The sequence below is a fragment of the Ictidomys tridecemlineatus genome, chromosome 5 (assembly GCF_052094955.1).
Source record: "Ictidomys tridecemlineatus isolate mIctTri1 chromosome 5, mIctTri1.hap1, whole genome shotgun sequence".
Classification (NCBI taxonomy): Eukaryota; Metazoa; Chordata; class Mammalia; order Rodentia; family Sciuridae; genus Ictidomys; species Ictidomys tridecemlineatus.
In genome coordinates, this window is record NC_135481.1 from 37,864,314 (window position 1) to 37,881,211 (window position 16,898).

Sequence of the window (16,898 nt, forward strand, 5' to 3'; positions counted from 1 at the left end):
CCAAACCAGGACCTTTAGAATAAAGAGTGACTATTAATAATTACATGGATAACAGGGATAAACTAAAAACAGCCTTGGGAAATTGAGATACATAGCCACTATTATCTATGATAAATTACAGATGTGCTAAGAATAACAGTTTGTTAAAAGCATAATAATTTGATTCCAACTGAATGAAAGATGAAGGCTAGCAGGCCACAGAATAGAATATAGAGTAAAATGATGATCTCTGTGGTTCTCTAGTATTAGATGAAATGAGGCTTGCTATACTAAAATCAAGTCAGCTCTATGAGACAGAAATGGCCAGATTTAGGTTACAAAATGAGGCATCTAGATCAGAGGACTATTTTAAGACGGTGGCTTTCAATGGGTGTGTCATGCCACACTCGTCTATGGCAAATTCTTCATGAAGTATGATGCTAAGTTTTGGTTACAAATGGATACTTATATTATTATTATTACATCTAAAAAGAGTAACCTGGGTTGGCTGTGTGATGTAGTGTGGAAGAGATGATATATGGTGATATAAGCATGGAAAATATCAAGTAGCACCAAAAAAATATGCTTTTCAAGGATCATTGCCTCTTGAGAATGAATATAGAAGACTAGATAAGGACTGTAAGCAGTGACATGATACTGAAGAGCGACAAACTGGTGCTACGGCTATGGATGATTTCATAGAGAATTTAAGACAGAACTATGTTGAGTACATTTCCATTGCTCTCTTAAATTCAACTAACATTTATTTAACATTGTGATGATTAAAGTCTTAGGGAGACGGTAATTTAAAAGGGATGAAACAGGTACAAAGTTCACATAAGGCATTTTATAAGCGCAGATAGAAAGACAAGTATAGTGCTAGGGGAAATAAGGAAGGGAACTATTTTTTATTTTATTTTTGGTGCTGAACTCAGGGTCATTTTACCATTGGACCACATCCCCAGCACTTTTTATTTTTTATTTTGAGACAGGGTCTCACTAAGTTGTTTAGAGATTGGCTAATTTGCTAAGACTGGTTTTGAAGTTCAAGTCCTCCAGTAAGGGGTCTATCAATTATGAATGTGAGGTGAGAGGTTCTGGGATTGCTGGAAGAGGAGGTATTTCGGCAGGGTTTTTGGAGATTACTACAATTTCAAATAGGCAAAAATGGGCAAAACATGTTACCAAGGGCATATATAGGTTGTCTGCCTATATATGATTAACAAATTGTATCTAGTTGTGTACTCAGAATCCTATTTTTAGTAAAATATATTTCTTAAAAAAAATAACTAACCAAATAAGCAATTTTTAAATCAGCGTTAAAGCTCCATTTTAAAATTTTAAAAACTTAACTGAGCAATATTCCCCAATAGGGTGGCTCTCTTCAAAGTCAATATTCAGATCCATTCTTTTTATTTTGTTTTTGGTATTGGGGATTGATTGGATGCTAAGCAGGTGTTCTACCACTGAGTTATCCCCCTAGCTCCAAGATTCATTATATCTCTTTCACCAATACAGGTTTCATGTTCTAGCACATTATATTCTTAGATGTTAGTATGTACTTAACTGCTATGATCTGGTTAATGCTCTATTACCTGTTGGTTTAGTTTTTTGTTTCCCTAATATCAGTATACTCCAAGAAATCAAATAAATAAAGCTACTTGGGTTAAAGACAGTGGAAGTAGTCCAGAATTCCTAGCTTAGAGCCCTCTCTCCTTTCTGCGTTGAGCTCTTAGATACTTCCAGGGAAACCCCAGGACTCTTTAGATGACAGTTTTAAAGCCACAGCCTTCTTAACTGCACTACTGCTCAATCTTTTCCTCAAAACTTTGCTCTTTCAAAAAGTCTAGATGTGAATGTTACATTATTTAATTTGTTTTAAGAATTTCTAGATATTCCTGTTCTTACTTGTTAGGGACCTATTTAGATATTTATGAACAATATATATATATATATATAAATGAATTACAAATACTTACTTCCTAGTAGTGATGGTTGGGAATATCAATGAAAATTATATTAAAATAAGTTCTAGAAGTTGGGTTGCTTAAATTGAGAAGTTAATATTAATCCTAAGATAATAAAAGCAGTTACTCTCAAATTGCATGCAGATAAAACCTAAAAATTTTAATGGGGTTTTGCTTCCTTAAAAATATTTAAGATGTATAACATCCACATATGCAGAGAAGCTGAGATAAACCCTCAGAGAAGGACATTTTTTGGAGGCTCTTTCTGATATTACAAGTCTCTGGTTGGTTTTTCATATACCCTTACTCAGAGGCCCATTTTTCAGTCAGGGTAAAAGAGTACACATGGCTTATCTTATTTCTCCTACACTAAATAAAACAAAACCTATTAGCCTATCATCCATAAGTCTAATTGTTTTTAATGTCCACACGAGCAAAAAATATGAGACATTTTATAAAAAACATAGTGGTAGAAATAGCTTTGTCTATGTATTCATGCAGAGAATTGACCATAGTTATACTAGAACAACTTTTTTTCACCCATGACTGGGAATCACAACTATTAGAAACTATCATGAAGTTAACAATCCTTGAATACACATTTAAATGGGGAAATTTAATAATTTAAATTTAATTTGTAGTAATCTCCAAATCTAAGATTTTCCTTCATAATATCCACTATCAACACCTCCTTGATGGACTGATCTTACTTTTCCTCTGACACCAGGTCTCTATGATATGAAGAACAGATACCCTGGAAGTCTCAAGATGGCGGGCCAGAGGGAGGCAGCATTCTGTGTTGCTCTGTGATCCAGATCTCACCTAGTCAGAATATTTCATCTCTAAGAGTGTTAGAGGACCCCTATACAGCTGCTTTCCGCAGAAATCACCAGTGACTCCGTGCAGGGCTTGGGACCTCAGCATTCGAGTAGGACGCTGAATATTCGTCCAAAGTTCTAGCCCAAGCAAGGCTCAGCAAGCGCCTTAGCAGAACCACCTATCAACACATCTGTAGATTGCCAAGACTTCACTCTGCTCCCATGCAGGTCACTCAGCTGCTACCTACCCATAGCACACTGCCATCACCCGGCTTCCCCCACCTCTCCAGGCTCCTCCTACCTCACTAGACACTCAGGTGCTGAAAGCAGAACACTGCCATCTTGGCTCAACATTCTTGCCATATCCATATTAGCTGGGGGCAGTTCCCAGATCTCCAGCAGCCAGGTACCAGGTTTCCAACCTTCCCTGCTTCCCTGCGGTAGTAAACCAACACAGTAGATGCCCAACACAGGAGTGCAGTGTGACCAGGGAGCCGCCCAAGGGAGAGTTTCCTCAATTGGGAACATCTAGAGAAGAGGGAGACGGGGCTAAAGTTTGGAGCCTAACAGACCAGGAACTGGGAAATCTCTAGGCAAGAGAAGAAGATAGTTCTGGGAGCTCAAGTCACACGAGCGGTCCCAAAAAGAGACCCGTGAGGTGCAGTCTCCCTGCAGGGACTGGCGGGTGGCACTCCCTGTATCCAGGCACCCTTTTCCAGGACTAGTCTTCCTATCCTGGTTACCTTCACCATCTGGAGGGCAGAGACACCAGCTTACAACTGACGACCCCACCTATTGGATGAGAAGAGAAGCAGGAAAGATACGGATCTCTAAAGCTAGCTACAACCCTGATTTCTTCCTTTGAGTTTTTTTTTTTTCCCCTACCCCTCTATCCTCTGGCCCTCACATCCCCAACATATGTGAAACCAAGAACTCTGCATGAAATAGAACTTTGAGGACTGATTCATCTGAACAACATCATATAGAGGAGAGGTCTTGGAATCCCTACAAGAGTACTACAAACCTATAGGGTAAAAACAATAACAATATAGACCCACAGAGCTAGAAAGGAAAACACACAAGCAACATGAAGAAAGTGCCCCAAACAGATGAAGACACCACATCATTAGAATCATTGGCAGCCATAGCAGAAGAAATGTCAGAGGAGGAGTTTAGGATGTACATGGTTAAAATGTTCTGTGAACTCAAGGAAAGTATCAGAGAACAAATATAGGCAGTGAAAGATCAATTTGACAAGAAGCTACATAAACAAATACAGGAAGCAAAAGTTCACCTCAACAGGGAGATAGAAGTTCTAAAAACAACAACAACAAAAACAAAAACAAAAAACAGAAATCTCTGAAATGAAAGAAACAATTAACCAAATTAAAATTTCAAATGAAAGCATCACCAACAGAGTAGACCACTTGGAACATAGGAAATCAGACAATGAAGATAAAATATATAATCTTGAAAAGGAGATAGACCATACATTGTTAAAGGTAAAAAACCATGAGCAGAACATTCAAGAAATATGGGATAGCATAAAAAGTCCAAATTTAAGAGTTATGGGGATAAAGGAAGGCATAGAAGTCCAAACCAAAGAAATGAACAATCTATTCAATGAAACAATATCAGAAAACTTTCCAAACATGAAGAATGAATTGGAAATCCAAATTCAAGAGGCCTCTAGGATGCCAAATGTAGAAAATCACAACAGATCCACACCAAGCCATATTATAATGAAAATGCAGATATAAGATATATATACATATATATAGAATAAGGAGAGAATTTTAAAAGCCATAAGAGAAAGGAATAAAATTACATATGGGGAAAACCAATTAGGATAACGGCAGATTTTTCAACACAGACCCTGAAAAGCTAGAAGATCCTGGAACAACATATATCAAGCTCTGAAAGAAAATGGGTGCCAACCAAGAATCTTATATCCAGCAAAATTAAGCTATAGATCTGAAGATGAAACATAAACTTTCCATGATAAACAAAAGTTAAAAGAATTTATGACTAGAAAACCAACACTACAAAACATCCTTGGAAATATATTCCATGAAGAGGAAACAAAAAACAACAGTGAAAATCAGCAGAGGGAGGTAATACCCTAAAATAAAAACTAGTCAAAGAAGAAAATTAAGTCAAGTTAAATAACAAAAATAAACAAATATGACAAACCATGTCTCAATACTAACCTTTAATATTAATGGCTTAAACTCACCAATCAAAAGACATAGGCTAGCAGATTGGATTAGAAAAAAAAAAGACCCAACAATATGGTGCCTCCTATCAGACTCATCTGATAGAAAAAGACATACACAGACTGAAGGTGAAAAGTTGGGACAAATCATACAACTCACATGGACTGCAGAAGCAAGCACAGGTTTCCATCCTCCTATCAAATAAAGTAGACTTCAAGCCAAAGTTAATCAAAAGGGATAAAGATGGACATTATATACTCCTCAAGGGAATCATACACCAACAAGACATAACAATCATAAATATATATGCCCTAAACAGTGGTGCAGCTGTGTTCATCAGACAAATTCTTCTTAAGTTCAAGAGTCAAACTAATCACAACACAATAATTTTGGGTGACTTTAACATATCTCTCTCACAACTGGATAGATCTTTGAAACAAAAGTTGAATAAACAAACTATAGACATAAATAGACTCAAGGATAAGAATCATATGATCTCTCAATAGATGCAGAAAAAGCATTTAAAAAATACAGCATCCCTTTATGTTCAAAACACTAGAAAAACCAGGGATAACAGGTACATATCTCAACATCGTAAAGGCTATCTACAGTAAGTCCCAGGCCAACATCATTATAAATGGAGAAAAATTGAAGGTATTCCCTCTAAAAACTGGAACAAGACAGTGATTCCCTCTTTAAACACTTCTATTTAACATAATTCTTGAAACACTGGCCAGGACAATTAGACAGTCGAAAGAAATTAAGGGACATGTATAGGAAAAGAAGAATGTAAATTAGCACTATTTACTGACAATATGATTCTACAGCTACAAGACCCAAAAAGCTCCCCCACAAAACTTCTAGAACCAGTAAATGAATTCAGCAAAGTAGCAGGTTATAAAATCAACACCCATATATCAAAAGCATTTTTGAATATCAGTGACAAATCCTCAGAAAGGGAAACAAAGAAGACTACCCCATTTTCAACAGCCTCAAAAAAAGAGGTTAAATATCTATACAATGAAAACTACAGAACCCTAAAGAAAGAAATCAAAGAAGACATTAGAACACGGAAAGATCTACCTTGCTCTTGGATAGGCAGAATTAATATTATCAAAATGACCATACTTCCAAAAGCACTATACAGATTTAATGCAATTCTTTTAACAACTCACACATCAAAATCCCAATGGCATTCTACATAGAAATAGAAAAAGCAATCATGAAATTCATCTGGAAAAATAAGAGACTCAGAATAGCTAAAGCAATCCTTAGCAAGAAGAGTAAAGCAAATGGCATCACTATACCAGACCTTAAACTATACTACAGAGGAATAGTAACAAAAACAGCATGGTATTGGCACCAAAAACAGACTGTTAAATCAACGGTACAGAATAGAGGACACAGAGAATAAGCCACAAAATTACCATTATCTTATATTAGACAAAGGTGCCAAAAACATGCATTGGAGAAAAGATAGCCTCTTCAGCAAATGGTACTGGAAAAACTGAAAATACATATGCAAAAAAATGAAATTAAACCCCTATCTCTCACCATTCACAAAACTCAAAGTGGATCAAGGACCTAAGAATTAAACCAGAGGCTCTCTGCCTAATAGAAGAAAAAGTAGGCCCTAATCTTCATCATGTGGGATTAGGCCCCAACTTCCTTAATAAGATACTTAGAGCACAAGAATTAAAACCAAGAATCAACAAATGGGATGAACTCAAACTAAAAAGTTTCTTCTCAGCAAAAGAAACAATCTGTGAGGTGAATAGAGAGCCTACATCTTGGGAGCAAATCTTTAACAACTCACACATCAGATAGAGCACTAATCTCTAAGGTATTTAAAGGATTTAAAAAGGTAAACACCAAGAAAACAAATAACCCAGTCAATAAATGGGCCAAGGACACGAACAGACACTTCTCAGAAGAGGATAATCAATCAACAAATATATGAAAAAATGTTCATAATCTCTAGCAATTAGAAAAATGCAAATCAAAACTACTCTAAGATAGCATTTCACTCCAGTGGATGGCAGCTATTATGAAGACAAACAATAATAAGCATTGGCGAGGATGTGGGGAAAAAGGCACACGCATACATTGCTGGTGGAACTGCAAATTGGTGCAGCCAATATGGAAAGCAGTATGGAGATTCCTGGGAAAACATGGAATGGAACCACCATTTGACCCAGCTATCCTTCTCCTCAGTCTATACCCAAAGGACTTAAAAGTAGCATACTACAGGGACACAGCCACATCAATGTTTACAGCAGCACAATTCACAATAGCTAAACTGTGGAGCCAACCTAGATGCCCTTCAGTAGATGAATGGGTTAAAAAAATGTGGCATATATATACACAATGGAATATTACTCAGCAATAAAAGATAATAAAATCATGGCATTTGCAGGTAAATGGATGCAGTTGGAGAAGATAATTCTAAGTGAAGTTAGCCAATCCCCCCCAAAACAAATGACGAATGTTTTCTCTGATATAAAGTGACTGACTCATAGTAGGGTAGGGAGCGGGGGAGCATGGGAAGAATAGACAAACTCTAGATAGGGCAAAGGGGTGGGAGGGGAAGGGAGGGGCCAGGGGGTTAGCAAAGTTGGTGGAATATGATGGACATTATTATCCAAAGTACATGTATGAAGACATGAATTGGTGTGAACATACTTTATATACAGAGATATGAAAAATTGTGTTCTATATGTGTAATAAGAATTGTGATGCATTCCATTGTCATGTTTAAAAAATAAAAGCAATAAAAAAAGAACAACAGTTATCCTAAAAGGCCTGTAAGAGTGAATGACCTCTCCCAGCTGTTAAAGACCTTCCAGGATTCAGAGAATGGTCAAGACCTCATTAAATCATTAAATGGGCACTAACTTCCCCATCCAGTTTCAGTTGTTTTACTGTAAGCTGTTTTACTGATTCTCTAGGGAAAACACTAGAAACTTCACACTGGGCATCAGCCTGTTCCTCAAGGACAATTAGCCTGTCCAGGTGTACTTCTGATTGTCCAGTTACCAAATTTGCTGCCTATTCCTGGCCATTTCAACAGAAACAGCACTTGCTAAAAAGTGATAACCATGCTTCATCTGTTGTGGATATGACTAGTTAGGCTAATTCTCATTTTTGTTCTGCTTAGAAGAAGTAAGGAATAACTTCATGGAGGTGCTCAGAAATATCATGGCATCCTTAGAGAAAGAGAAGTGCTCTCTCGTGAAATCTTGCAAAAAGGTTGCAAAAGTAAATTATGTTGTCAAATGATCACCCATATTAAAAGAAAACATTAAAATTAGCAATATAAAGTAGGCTAAAGACAAAGATCTGCTCCTGACAGCCTTGCTAGTTGTACTCACAATACAAGTACATTTTTCCTTGTATCAATGTCACAAGATTAGAACTCTGCTTCTCAATCTAGGACACTGAAGGTACAAAATTCACTGAAGGTAAAAGAAAAAAAATGATAATAGTAGGGGGGAAAACAGCAGTCAACACTTTTTTTTTTTTTTTTTTTTTTTTTTTTGTGGTGCTGGGGATTGAACCCAGGGCCTTGTGCATGCAAGGCGCATACTCTACCAACTGAGCTATATCCCCAGCCCAGCAGTCAACACTTTTATGATCATTATCCTTCCAGACTTTCTTCTGGATGTTTCTTTATCAAATAGGTACTTGATTATTCTGTCTTTAGGAATAAGAACAATACTATATTGGGACCCTATGTGAGGAAAATTCAGTATCTGATCTTGCTACCAGCTTCTCTTCAAAGTCTGGATGTCCTGACCTGATGATAATATATAGATCAACACTTCAGTTTGTTTTGTAACATTACTGTATCCTAGGAACATCATATATGCTATGAACTGAACTGTGAACACCCAAATTTGCATGCAAAAGTTCTAACACTCAATGTTATGTTATTTGGAGACAGAGCCTTTGGGAGGGATTAGGCTTAGATGAGGTCATGAGAGTGGAGTTCTTAAAATGGGATTAGTGTCTTTATAAAACCAGAATTTATTCTGTCTTTATCCACCATGTGAGGAAGAAGCAGCCTTCTACAAGCCAGGAATAGGGCCATCACAGTGAATGTTGTCTTGTCTTGGAATTTCCAGCCTTCAAAACTGTGAGAAAGAAATGTCTGTTTAAGTCACCTAGTCTGTGATATTTTGTTATGATGGCCCAAGCAATAAAAAAAGACAGTGTTGAATGAAGCTTGATTCTGTTTCTTAATTGTTTATTAAGGGACAGATTGGGGAAAGAGAGTTGGGAAGAAGGAATAAACAAAAACAAATCCTGACGAATCTGAAGTTACTGCTTTAAGGGTTTTAAAGGAGAGAGGGCAATCCGGCACTGAGAGTGCTGTGTTTTTCAGAATCTGCCTCATCAGTACAATTTGAGAACTGTAGCTGTGAGCTGAATATGATCCTCTTAGACTTTGGGATCTGTCTTTCTGAATCTGAATTTTTTTAAAAAACTAATATTCTTATTAAGTGAATGTGCATTCAAACATCCAGACAACATTGGTTCCATATCTTGATATGCAATCCCCTTACAACAATCATCTCATCCCAGAAACAACCTTTGATGGAGATTCTATTTCTATGCAATGAGATGAACACAAGGAGCTGATAACTTTTAAAGATTATTGTCTGGATCTACTGCTGAGGGCCATTACCAAGTAGGAATGACGCATCGAAATTTCCTTGCCAAGCGTACCCCATGCTGCTTAGAGGACATTTGATGGGACATTGCATGCATGCTTTAATGAGGTGACCTTGCTCAAGGACCTAGGCAGATCCGGGTTTAGAGCTGATCAGGTTTGAGGAAGTAACCGGCTCCTTGAGTTTAAGGCGTTGCCAGTTTAAGATAATGGGTTTTAGGGAAGTTGGCGGTTGAAGATTATTGCTGGGATTAGGGTGTTCCTGCTGCTTGTTCCCCCTGCTGCTTGTTCCCGTTGAGTTCTCGTGAGATTAAAATGGGATTTGGAGATAGCCTCGTGGAGTAGGTGGTTTGTGCGGGAGACAGCAGAACGCGTTTGCCCCTGGACCTGTGTGGAGGTGGTGTGAGAGCTGGAATAAAGAATTGCTGTTTGAACCTACAAAGCTGTGTGGTGGCTCGTGATTCTGGTGCCAAGCCGAGACATTGACTTTGGCATTTTGGTGGCCCGTACGCGGAACGTCTGAAATTTGGAGGTGAGTAAAATCGCTCCCCCCTGAGGGAAGGCGAGAGAATGGGTGACCATTTCAAAAAACAATGTGTTCTTGTTTTGATTTATTTTGTCTTTATTTCAAGTTGCCTGTTCCTAGAACTTTCTCAGGCAAACTGGGGAAAATGGTTGACTCAAGGTTTGAATTTGTTCGCCTCTGAGGAAGAGAAATTGTTAGAGGAAGGAGGCACCCCAGTGAGACCAAGAACAGCTAGGGCATATGTTGATACAATACAAAAATGTAGCCCATGGCTTTTTAAAGACGGGTTATTAAGTATATCAATGGGACCATCATGGTATCCTGTAGAAGGATTTATCTTCAACAAGAAAGAGATGGCTAGTTCTGTTTACTATACTTGTCTAAGATCTTGGTTTTTAGAGACATCTGATTAATTTGAAAAGCTACAGTGTTAAAATATCAACCACTAAATATGAAATCAAGTACTCTTTACTTATTAAGTTCCATAAGGTAATATATTTAAACATTATGTGTGTTTTCATAAATTGGTGAATGGAAAAAGGTTTAATATTGCTTTGGTCTGTGTCTTTGCTGAAACAAGGTTACTAAGTGTTAAGATTCTATCATGTGTAATTTATATACAAAGAGTATAAGAAGTTTCAGTTGGGTTTCAATTACAGTATAATAGTACCTTAGAAAACATAAAAGTATTTCATCTTATTAAAGTGGAGTAATTTTATAAGGGTTGTTTCAGAATGTGATTTTATAAAAAGCGTTAACGGTTAAAAAAGGGATATAAAAAGGTTCAAGATGTGGAAATATATTTTAATATAAAAGGTTAAAGGTTAAATAAATGTTTCTAGATGAGATAATCTCTGTATGGTAAAGTAAAAAGTTGTAAATGCCATTTAAAAAGATTTTGAGGAAACTAGACTTACTTTATAAGCTTGAGAAAGGAAGAAAGAAGAAAAAGGTATTTGTACATGGCAGATTGAGACAAAGCTTCTCAATGGAGTAAAAAAGAGCCTTTGGTTGAAGGGCAGCCATGTAAACTAACATTAAAGCAATTTATACAGAATCTAAGCCTCGTTTAAAAGAGTAAAGCGGTAGGTGGTGAAAAAGTACATTTAAAAGTACAGTATAGATGATAATTAATAGGCTTTAAAAGGTTAAATTGAAGGGGGTTGAGATACCTTCATGGCGCAAAAAAGATTGCTTTACTCATCAAACTATTTTAAACCAAAAAGAGGGAGATGAGATAATCTTTGTGTGGTAAAGTAAAAAGTTGTAAAATGTCTAAATAAGTTGCAAAAGGGTTTAAAAGGTCAAATTGAAGGTGGTTAAGATGCCTTCATGACGGAGAAAAAAAAAATATAACCCATGAAAATGGGAAGATAATAAGATAAAAGATTTAGATAAAGAAGATTAAAAATTTGAAGTGGAAAACTTCAAAAACAGAAGTACAGGAAGGTAAAAAAAGAGAGAAGATGTAGAAAGATAAAAAAGATATAGGAAGATAAAAAAGATGTAGAAAGACAAGAATTTTAAACCCACAAAATAGGAAACAAAAGAAAACTAGGAGACAAGAAAGCAACTAAGGGTAAATATAAAAACCTTAGAAGAAAAGTAGAAGATAGAAATAAGATAGAAAATGGTTAAAAATGTCAAGTAAAGGTATTTCAGATAGAAAATACAAAAGGCTAAGACAACTATGGTTTAAAACCACATCTAAAAATTAAAAGGACTAAAGTAATTTTAAAAACTAAGGAAAAATGCTTTTGAAAGACTTAAATTTAAAAGGATCTTAAAGGGGTATATATCCCCCAAAGATAAACTTAAAATAACCCTTTTTTTACTCTAAACTTTCTAAATTTGGATTCATCATGACTTAGTGCTGCGGAAAGACATATGTATCCGAAAAATGTACATAAGCCTAAGGTACTTTAGAAAGATATTCTAACAGGACAATGGAAAGCTCCTGACCCAGTGTTTGTCTGGAGTCGGGGTTCTGTTTTTGTGTTCCCACAGGGAGAACAGCAGCCGATTTGGATTCCAGAGAGGTTAACCAAAACAATTTCTACAGAAAAAAAAGATGATTTGACTGAAATCCATAACAGCTGAAATCCAGAGCTCCAGTTTGGCTATTCTTACATCTGTGACAGTGATTTACCACGGTGCTTTTTTCAATATCTATTTTATTATTGCATTTTTCCCACATCATAAAGTTCTATTTTATTTTTGAGCTCATACAAACCTAGGTTAATATTTTTCTGATCAGTTTTGTTTTTTGACTGTGGAGTTTTTAAACATTGCAATGGAGATTTTACCTAGGTAAAGCTACAAGGCCGTTATTATTGTCTTATATGTTGTATGTTATGTGTGCCCTGTTTTGTGTTGCATGTCAGTATGTGTGTATGTCCATATTTTTATATGAGGAGCGCTCATGAAAAAATGGATCCGAATTTTTTTTTATTCACGTGATTTAAGTGGTTTAATCTAATTAGGTAAACAGCTGTTAATGATTGTTTTCAAGGGTGGTTAATAGATCTGTTTGCTTACTATTGTTTTTAAAGGTGATTAACAGATCTGTTTGTTTACTTTCACTTTTCCTTTTCATCATATTTAATAATTCTGTTCAGGATAATGTCTCTTTAACATCATTGCCAGAATTCCCATCTCCATCCCAGTGCCGGTGAAGACAAAGAAAACCAAACTACAGCTTCTATGATAGCTACCACAGTAAACTGTATAAACTGATGCATCAATGAATATAACTCAACAAGTAATGCTCAATCAAAGACTTGATTTACTTTGGGAGGAAATGGACATATTGATAGACTCCTCCGATTTGAACCGCCTGCAGAACTTGCCTGGACTATATATCAGTTGCATACATTTTTAACTATCGTCTGGTGCAGCGAATTGTGGTACTGCTGGCATATTTTTGCTGATGGTGTCACCAGTGATGCAATTTCCTTGCCAGCGCACCCCATGTTAATTGTGGTAATGCTGGCGGCATCTTTGCTGATGGTGTCACCAGTGATGCAATTTTTCCAAAGGAGCCGTCAATTGGCTTGGTGTCGTGGCATTTCTGTATCTTCCTCCCTTCTACTAGTGATGGTCTAAAATTTGGGGGCCAACAGAGGTGAGGCAAGAACCTCACCCCCCCACTGGCACCAAGGTTAAATTTGGGGGCCAACAGAGGTGAGGCAAGAACCTCACCCCCCCACTGGTGCTTAGGCCTATCCACAAGCATGGCTGAATGCTGGACCGGTAGTCAGCGACGGGTTGATCTGATTGCAGTGGATTCAACCTAAGACAGGGGACTGACGCCTAGAGGTCAGTTCATCCGATGACGGGTAAGAACCATATGTTGAATTGGACAACCTACCAGGCACGGTCCTAAGCCGCATTGCTTGTTGTTTAATTAATCAGAAGGGGGGAGATGCTGAGGGCCATTACCAAGTAGGAATGACGCATCGAAATTTCCTTGCCAAGCGTACCCCATGCTGCTTAGAGGACATTTGATGGGACATTGCATGCATGCTTTAATGAGGTGACCTTGCTCAAGGACCTAGGCAGATCCGGGTTTAGAGCTGATCAGGTTTGAGGAAGTAACCGGCTCCTTGAGTTTAAGGCGTTGCCAGTTTAAGATAATGGGTTTTAGGGAAGTTGGCGGTTGAAGATTATTGCTGGGATTAGGGTGTTCCTGCTGCTTGTTCCCCCTGCTGCTTGTTCCCGTTGAGTTCTCGTGAGATTAAAATGGGATTTGGAGATAGCCTCGTGGAGTAGGTGGTTTGTGCGGGAGACAGCAGAACGCGTTTGCCCCTGGACCTGTGTGGAGGTGGTGTGAGAGCTGGAATAAAGAATTGCTGTTTGAACCTACAAAGCTGTGTGGTGGCTCGTGATTCTGGTGCCAAGCCGAGACATTGACTTTGGCAATCTACATCATTCCTATGAGACAAACATAAGGCATAAAACTTTTAAGTTTCTATTAGTGTTCTCAACTTTACAGGATAAGGAGGACATAATAAGAATTCAGCCCATATTTCAGAGTGACTTCTCAGAATATAAATTTGATTGAACTCAGAATGCTCAGATTCCTTATGCAGTTCTGATATTTCCAAACACCTGAACATAGAGTCTGTTCCAAGGGGTCCACTAATCTGTCCTTGCTTTCAGGCTCCTCAGCTCCATTGTGAGCCAAATGCTGTCTGTGTTGAGATCCGGAGGGTCCTCCTGTACTATAAATTCTTTTCCTCTAAAGGCATCTAGATCTGTTGCACTTTGGTGCTGGCAACTGACTTGAACAGCAGTCTCTCACATGTTCAGGATCCAAAGACAGAAAATGATCTACAGTAATATACAGGGCATATGTAGGGGGTCTATCACTAACTACTGGTTTCTAGATGTGTTGAGAATTTTCATTTTGGTAGCTGGGCATGGTGGTTCATGCCTGTGATTCCAGCAACTTAGGAAGCTGAGACAGAAGGATTGAAAGTTTGAGGCCAGCCTCAGCAACTTGGGGTTGGGAGGCAAGACCTTCAGCAACTTAGTGAGACCCTGTCTCAAAATAAAAAAAATAAAAGTAAAAAAGGTCTGGGGATGAAGCTCTGTAGTAAAGTGCTCTAGGTTCAACCCCCAGATATCAGAAAAAAAGAATTTTCATTTTGGTTCACCAATGATACTCTGAGTAATTTTGCATTATTGATTTTGCTTCAATGTGTGTCTTCATGATAGTGGATTGTTCAGTACTCTCAATATAGTAAGCCTACCCAAGGATGATAAAGATTCTTGTCCTGATCATGGACACTATAACTCTTTGAGGTTGATGACAGGAAGGAAAATGAGAAAATGATCAGAAAAAAAGAGACAGGAGAGTTCCTGATATCTGGTGACAGACTTTAAGACTCCTGGAAAGTCTGCGATAGGCTTCGCATTTTCTGTAGCCACGAGCTTCTACTGATCCCAACAAAAGTTTCTAAATTAAAGGTCTTATGTTACGAATGTTATAGAGACCTCTGATGTGGGTAGTTTTTGTTCTGCCTCCTCTGATTTTCTTCAGTAGAGATTTTAGTAGAGATTTTCTGAGTTTCTTTAGTAGAGTTCTATTGGGCAGGAACTATTGTAGTTATAAGGAGATCTTACACAGCTTTCAGGTAAAAGTCAGTGTCCTAGAATTTGTAGTGAGTTGATGGAGTCACTGTTCAAGCTGTTTAGGGAACCCAGGCCATATAGTCTTAACTGTATGTTTCAGTTATAGAATTACCATTTAGTTCATACTGATCTAGAGGACTTGGAAACTTAGGATGCTTTTATAAGATGGAGAAGAATGTGGAAGTAGGGGTCAGGTTGAGAGCATCAGATAATTGTGCATGGTCACAATTCCTAGCACAGATCATGGTACTTCTTCTATGACTAGCCCATCTTTTTTTTTTTTTTATGTGTGTGTGTAAAAAAAATTTTTTATCATGTTTCACTGCAGTTATTGACAGATTTGAGGTAAAACTATTGAGTCTCTTAACAGTCTTGCTTTCATATGGACCTAGCACAATATGAAAAATGGTATGATTTCAAGAGATAGATATTAGTTGCAGAGATATAAAGATTCTTATGTACACTACTTTCTTTTTTTGGGGGTTAATTGCTTTTATTTTTAAATACATAACAGCAGAATGCATCACAATTCTTATTGCATATATAAAACACAATTTTTCATATCTCTGTTTGTATATAAAGTATGTTCACACCAATTCATGTCTTCATACATGTACTTTGGATAATGATGTCCATCATATTCCACTATCTGCTGAGGCTGGCCTTTCAATCCTCCTGTCTCACCATCTTTGCTAACCCCCCCCCCCGCCCCCTCCCTTCCCCTCCCACCCCTCTGCCCTATCTAGAGTTTGTCTATTCCTCCCATGCTCCCTCTCCCTACCCAACTATGAGTCAGTCACTTTATATCAGAGAAAACATTCGCCATTTGTTTTGGGGGGATTGGCTAACTTCACTTAGAATTATCTTAACTGCATCCATTTACTTGCAAATGCCATGATTTTATTATCTTTTATTGCTGAGTAATATTCCATTGTGTATATATATGCCACATTTTTTTAACCCATTCATCTACTGAAGGACATCTAGGTTGGCTCCACAGTTTAGCTATTGTGAATTGTGCTGCTATAAACACTGATGTGGCTGTGTCCCTGTAGTATGCTACTTTTAAGTCCTTTGGGTATAGACTGAGGAGAGGGATAGCTGGGTCAAATGGTGGTTCCATTCCATGTTTTCCCAGGAATCTCCATACTGCTTTCCATATTGGCTGCACCAATTTGCAGTATGACTGGCCCATCTTTGTGGCACGTGGGAAGTAGTACGATGACCTGACAGGTAAGAAAAACTACTTATTTTAAGACATTCTTTTATATGTAGTGAACATAGTGATCTGTTAGTGAAGCAGCTCAGGAGATGGGATACTTGTGACTTAGATTTTCTACTGAATGGTCCTTTTACTATTCCCTGGTCATCTGCATTTTCAAGTCTGAAAATTCACTAAATCTTCTCAGGCTACAGGAACAACTGTATGTTTTATAACTTTGGGCAAGTGACTTTCTAGATCCAATTTTTATTATCTGATAACTGGGAATAATAAAATGTACCTCTTAGGTGCATTAAGAAGACTAATTAAAAAGAAACTATATTTGTAAACACCTATAAAACATATGATACATAGATAATCTA

The 16,898-nt window shown here is 37.5% G+C and overlaps 1 protein-coding gene across 10 annotated transcripts in view; it reads right to left on the bottom strand.

The window, feature by feature from the left end:
• The window catches only part of Ganc (glucosidase alpha, neutral C), an 88,369-nt gene that overhangs the window by 64,244 nt on the left and 7,227 nt on the right, over positions 1-16,898 (bottom strand). The window lies entirely within an intron of this gene.